The sequence below is a fragment of the Furipterus horrens genome, unplaced genomic scaffold (assembly GCF_987537825.1).
Source record: "Furipterus horrens unplaced genomic scaffold, mFurHor1.1.pri manual_scaffold_10, whole genome shotgun sequence".
Classification (NCBI taxonomy): domain Eukaryota; kingdom Metazoa; phylum Chordata; class Mammalia; order Chiroptera; family Furipteridae; genus Furipterus; species Furipterus horrens.
Genome location: NW_028327180.1, coordinates 2,735,003 through 2,741,960, shown reverse-complemented (window position 1 = coordinate 2,741,960; position 6,958 = coordinate 2,735,003). Strand labels below are relative to the sequence as shown.

Below are 6,958 nucleotides of genomic sequence, written 5' to 3'. Positions count from 1 at the left end.
TCGACCACATAAGATTTACAGTGTGAGTGACGAAAGGAGACCATGGATTCTCAGCGGATTGCTTCCTCCCAAAAGCAGAAGGAGAGAGGGGGGTGGACTGGATACCCTCAACCTCAATTTCTAGACTCATCAATCTGATTACGTCTTTATCAGTTACCTACTGCTGGTTAAAACCACCTGAAAGTTTAGTGGCTTAAACAGCAATTTAATCTGTTCACACACTGTGGTTTGTGCTCACTTCAGCAACACATACACTGTAATTGGAAAAACGAAGAGAAGATTCGCATGACCCCTGCACAAGGATGGCACGCAAATTCATGAGGTGCTCCATATTTCCATCAAGAAGATATAATAATTGTAAATATATATGCACCCAGCACTGGCACACTTAAATATATTAAGCAATAGTTACAGAAGGGAAGGGAGAAATAGACAACAGCACAATAATGTTAGGGGGCTTCATTACCCCACTTTCAACGATGGACAGATCACCCAGACAGAAAGTCAGCAAGGAACGCTGGCGCTGAACCTACCAGACACTTACAGAGCATCCTATCCCCCAGCAGTAGAATACCCATTCTCCTCAAATGCACATGGAACATTCTCCAGGAGAGAGCACATGACAGGCCACAAAGCTAGTCTTAGAAAAGGTAAGAAGACTGAAATCATACCAACTATCCTTTCCAACCGCAGTGGTATAACTAGAATCAACAAGAAGAAAGTTGGAAAATTTACATGCCTGTGGAAACTAAAGAAGACACACCCGAACAATCAATGGATGGAAGAATAAATAAAAAGAGAAATTTTAAAATCTCAAAACAACAAACAAATGGAAACAGAGCACACAAAAACCTAAGGGACGTAGCCAAAGCAGTTCCGAGGAGGAAGTTTATAGCGATAAATATAGATGTTAAGAAAACAGAAAGATTTCAAACAACCTAATTTTACATCCCTTGGAACTAGAAAAACAAACAAAGCCCACAATTACCAGAAGGAAGGAAATAACAAAGATTAGGGTGGAAATAAATGAAATATAGATCAGAAAAACAATTTAAAAAAATCAACGAAACTAAAAGGCGGTTTTTCAAAAACAATAAAAAAAAGAGAGAGAACACTCAAATTCATAAAATCAGAAAGGAAAGAGAAGACATTACAACTGATATGATAGAAACTTATAGAACCATAAGAGACAACTGTGAGCAATCACAGACCAACAAACTGGAGAAGCTAGAGGAAATCAGTAAATTCCTAGGAACATACAACCTGCCATGTTTGAATTAGGAAGAAATAGAAAATCTTAACAGACCAATAATAAGTCAGGAAATTGAATCGGTAATCAAAACCCTCCTAACACAGAAAGGCCCAGGAGCAGATGTCTCTCGCGGTGAATTCTGCCAAACATTTAAAGAGGAATCAACACCAATCCTTCTCAAACTCTTCCAAAAACTGAAGTAGAGGGGACACTTGCAATCGTATTCATTTTATGAGACTGCACTACCGGGACAGCAAAGCCAAGGAAGAAGTACAGAAAAAAGAAAACGATAGAACGATATCATTGATGGATATAAATGCGAAAGTCCCGAACAAAATATTAGCAGATTGAGTTCAACACATATTAAAAGGATATCACACCATGACCAAGTGGGATTTATCTTTGGGATGCAAAGATGGATGAAAATACACAAATCAATAAATGTGATGTATCACATTAATAGAATTAAGGATAAAAATCATATGATTATCTCAATAGATAAAGTAAAATCATTTGACAAAATACATGATAAAACAAACTCTCAACAAATTGGATATAGGAGAAACATACCTCAAAATAATTAAGGTCATATATGATAAAACCAGAGCTAACGCCATACTCAGTGGTGAAAAATTGAAAGCTTTTTCTCTAAAAATCAGAAAGACATGGTGTCCACTGTCACCATTCACATTCAAAATAGTACTAGACGTCCTGGCTAGAGTAGTTAAGCAAGACATAAAATCAAAGGCATCCAAAATGGAAAGGAGAAGTAAAATTTGCAGGTATTATAATCTTAGATATGGAAAATTCACCCAAGAAACTGCTGGAACTAATAAAGAAAGTCAGTAAAGTTGCAGGATGTAACATCAACATACAGAAATCAGTTGAGTTTCTGTATACTAACAATGAAATATCTGGAAAAAGATATTATGATGTCTTCATAGTAGCACTAAAACAGTAAAATACTGGGGAATAAATTTGACCACAAAAGCGAGAAGTCTGTACAATGAACACTTCAAGGCTTTGGTAAAAGAAACTGAAGAGACACAAAAGGAAAGGAACCTTGTGCTCGTGGACAAAAAGAGTTAGGATGGTTAATATGTCCATACAATGCAATCGCTATCAAAATCTAATGGCATTTTTTACAGAAATAGGAAAAAAATTCTACAGTTGGTATGGAACCACAAAAGACCATGAATAGCTGAAGCAATCCTTACAAAGAAGAAAAAGCCAGGGGCATTGGGCTTCCTGATTTCAAGTTGTACTACAAAGCTGCAGGAATTAAAGCACTAAAAACAGACACACAGACCGATGGAACAGCCTGGAGCCCAGAAATAAACCCACGCACACACTGCCAGCTAGTATCGGACCAGGGAGCTGAGAAGTCTTGATGGGGAAAGGCAGCGTCTTCAACACACAGTGCTGGGAACACCGGCAGCCACAGTCAGGAAAACGAAGCTGGGCTCTACCTCCCGCCTTTCACACAAGGTGACTTGCAGCGGATGAAAGACTTAAACGTGAGACCTAGGACTGTGGAACTCCTAGAGGAAACTGGGGAGAAGCTCCGTGACACTGGTCCCGGCCATGACTTTTTGGGCCTGACCCCAAAGCTCCAGCAACAAAAGCAAAGATGAATAAGCAGGACCATACACACTGAAAGTGTTCTGCACAGCCAAAGGATCGACAAAGTGAAAAGGCAACCTGTGGAATGGGAGAAAAATGTTTGCAAACCATCTATCAGATAGGGGTTCCTATCAAAGTGTATAAAGAACTCCTACAACAACAACAAAGATGAAAAATGGGCAGAGGAACTGAACAGGTATTTTTCCAACGAAGTTATCCAAATGGCCAACAGGTACACAAAGATGCTCCATGTCACTAATAACCAGGAAAATGCAAATCAGAACCACAATAAGATATCACCTCACACTTGTCAGAATGACGATCACCAAGGAGACAGGTGACAAGAGCTGGTGAGGATGTGGAGGACAGAGAACCCTGGTGGGAATGTGAGCCGGCTTCAGCCCCTAGGGAAAACAGGGTGGAGATCCCTCAGAACATTAAAAATACAACTACCACATGACCCAGCAACCACATCTCTGGATATACGTGAAACGAAAACCAAATATTGAAAAGATATCCATAATCCGTGTTTATTGCAGCAGTATTCACAGCAGCCAAGACAGAGAAGCAACCTAAGGGGCTGCCAAGGGAGGAATGGACCAAGAAGCTGTGACGCAGGTAACAACGGACCGTCACCCAGCCCCAGGAGAGAAGGGAACCCTGCCGCTTGCAACCACGTGGACGGACCCGGGGGCATTATATTGAGTGAAACGCGCCAGGCAGTGAAAGGCAAACCTGGCATGGTGTCACTTACATGTGGGATCTAAAGCTGCCAAATTCACAGAAACAGAGAACGAGCAGTGGTTACCGCGGCCGGGGGCGGGGGAACTGGGGAGATGCTGGTCAGAGGGTGCAGACTTGCACCCAGAAGATGAATAAGCTCCGAAGATCTAATGCTCAGCACAGTGACTGTAATCAACAGCTCTGTAGTAAAGACTCCACCGTTGGTAAAAGCCTCCATATTAAATGTTCTCCCGACCAAAGAGAAGTAATAATTACGTGACGTGACGGAGGTATCAGCCTAAGCGATGGTGGGGGTCACGCTGCAACATACAACCGTGTCCAGTCAACACATCGTGTGCCTTAAACCCCCACAGCGTTGCAGGTAGTTACTCAGACACCTCAATGGCACTTGCCCTGGACCCGGCGGGGCGTCGTCCTGCCAGGCCTGTCGGGTCACCGGCAGCCGGAGGGGCCGAGGCGAGTGCGCCTGCACGCGGCGGCGGGTCTGCTCTCACATCGCCCCCCCGTCGTTAGGACGCCGGCTGGGGGCCGCCCTACGCAGTGGCAGCAGGGGAGGGACGAGAGCAGGAGGTGCAAGGCCACTCGGGGTTGAGAGGTTCAGAGACCACAGGCCGTGCCCTGGGCTGCGTTCTGGTGGCGAAAGCACACAGCGAGGCCGCCCCCACGTGGTACGGGGGAGGGGACAGGCCACGGTATAAAAGAAGGAGGTGGATTCACTTGTCACAGAGGAGACTTCCAGTGGACGGGGTGGCACCCACACACGCATGGGTGCTCGGCGCAGCCCATCCCTGGCCACTGGCGCCGAGTTAAGAAGCAGATGGCAGAGCAGCAGTTTTGGGCCCTGGGTGCTACTCCAGAAAGGCAGAGACAAAGTCACCAAACTCCCTGCCCCTCCATCGGGCCGAGTGCCCTACGCCCTCGCGTCTTGTCCTCGAGGCGCTACAGCCTCAACCCCGGCCCGTAGTCCCAGGAGGGACCCGCCCCACCGCTCCAATGATGGTGCCATGGACCTCATTCCTCCCAGGGCCGCTGCTGGTCAGACCCTGCGACCCCAACTGCCTCCCCTGACCACCCGCCCCCCATGCTCCTGGGTGGGTCTTAGGGACCACCCGCGAAGACCTTATTCAGTCCTCTCTCTCCTGCCAAGGCGCCCACACTCCCGTGAGTTACAACCCACTGTGTTCACAGCCTCCCGCCGTGGTTCCAGCCGCCCGGCCCACGACCGCGCCACCGTAACAAACACCCAACCGAGTGTTTCTGGGGCCGGAGAAGGCGGTCCTGGGGTAAGTCCCGCCGGCCTGCTCGCGCAGCCGGGCCAGCTCTGCAGGGTGAATCCCCACAGAGACACACAGACTATTCGGAGCTTCGAGGGCAGCCAGGCGTGTGCAGTCGCCCCCCTGGGCACTCCGCGCGCTCTCCCCTCCTCTGCCTTGTAAGCAGCCCCCTAACATACACACGTCCCTCGGCATTTCTGTAACGCCGCCCGGGGACGCTCCGGGCTGGCCCAGCCGCTGTCCACACTTGCCGGTGCTGGCTTTCCGGGAACATCCACCTCTCCGCGGGCACTCCCCACCCTGCAGACCTCCCCAGGGAGGACGGCCACCAACCAAGGAGCAGCGCGCACAGCGGCCGCCCACGCGCCGTCCTGTGCCTCTGCCACTGGCCGCATGTCACAGGCGACGGTGGACACGCAGGACCAAGGCGTGCAGCGGGCCACCCGCCGAGGTCTGTGATCCCGCTTTCTGTTGCGTTCACGCGAGGACGAGACTGCCCGACAACCACTTCTCAGAACATGTCCCCGTCGTTAAACCGCGCACGACAGCGTATGCCACCAACGTTCCCAAAGGACTCGAAAAAATTCAAAACGCACGTAAAACAGGACAAAAGAATGGAGAAAACGTGCTCACGTATTTGGGTTGCTCTTTCACCTCAGCAGAATTCTTAATTTGGTTCTCGGTGTTTCTTCATTTAAAAGGCACAAGGAACACATAAGTTTGTATCAGTAAATGGATGGAAGCTTATTTAGCTTCTAGACTCAGTCATTCCTGACACAAAATTCAGGCCACATGTTACCACCTGTCGTTGGTGGGCACAGGGGAAAGCGAAGCCAAGTCTCGGGGTCGGGGCCCGGACGGCTTTGCGGAGATGCACTGAGGGGCCTGTGCAGAAATCCCTGGAAGCCTTTGCGTTTTACATCCAGGCTCTCAGCTGCCACCTACCTTAGAGACCAGGACGCGGTGATGGCTCGCTCACGCCAGCGCTGCTGGGCTCCCCAGAGACCGTAGGCCAGTCCCCAAATGACATCACAGCCGGTGGGATCAAGTCTGTCCCGCCACTGAGCAGCTGACTGATCTTATCGAGTTACTTAACTTCTCTGATTTTTCACTTCCTCGCCTATAAAATGGGCACAATAATTGGGAAAATATAACTGAAAATTACCAATCACAGACACATCTTAGACAGCATTAAAAAATATTATTACTAACTTTCTGAAAAAAAGAATAGCAGCCCCCTCCCCACAAACAACAGGCAAAACAGCACTAACAAAACTCCTCCTCCTCAATGGCTGCTTCTCCTCTGACGTAAAAACGCACAGGTCTCGTCGGTCCTGGGGAAGCCACGGTCCGACCACGGGCCGTGCCCATTGTCTCCGCTCCCTGCTCTCTGCTGTCTCACTGGCACTTCCAGAGGGGGCTCTCCTGAGGCTGGAACTGCAGGGTCCCCAGTGGCTCGTCACTCGGTGCAGCGTCGGGCAGCTTTAGGGCAGCTTGAGGCCCCCCCTTCCCGGACACACACCACGTCCCTGCCCTGCCGGACCTCCGCCTCCTCGTTCCTCACGCGGTTCTCCCACCTCAGCTCCGTCCCAGTGCTGGTCGTTGCCCCAGGGGTTGTGCTCAGGCCTCTGCTTCATATAATCTCCACTCTCACTGAGTAATTTTATCAACAAATATTTTTTTCTTAAAGTCTCAACCAAGGACATGTTTATTGATTTCAGAGACAGAGGGGAAGGGGGGGGAGAGAGAGAGAGAGAGGGAGAAATATCGATCATACACACCTGGACTGGGGACTGAACCTACAACCTAGGTTTGGGTACTGACCGGGAATCGAACCCGTAACTTTTCGGTTTACGGGAAGGCGTTGCCACCATCTGAGCCAAGCTGGCCAGGGCGATCAATGATTATCTCTGTGGAGATGCTCCTACATCTTTCTTTCCAGAGCAGATTATTCTCCAGATTCCAGTTGCAAAGTGTTGAACTTCATTTGAGCGTCTAACAGACACCCGAGTCAGCGTCCTGATGTACCTCAGTGTCCCCAAATGTAATCTTCCTGCGCAAGCTG

General features: G+C 48.8%; 1 non-coding gene across 1 annotated transcript; it reads left to right on the top strand.

Annotated features, from left to right (window-relative positions):
• Window positions 1-230: 230 nt before the first annotated feature.
• On the top strand, window positions 231-337 carry LOC149999184 (U6 spliceosomal RNA). Its single transcript, XR_016513904.1, has one exon. It is a non-coding gene; the product is annotated as a U6 spliceosomal RNA (small nuclear RNA).
• Window positions 338-6,958: the final 6,621 nt, after the last annotated feature.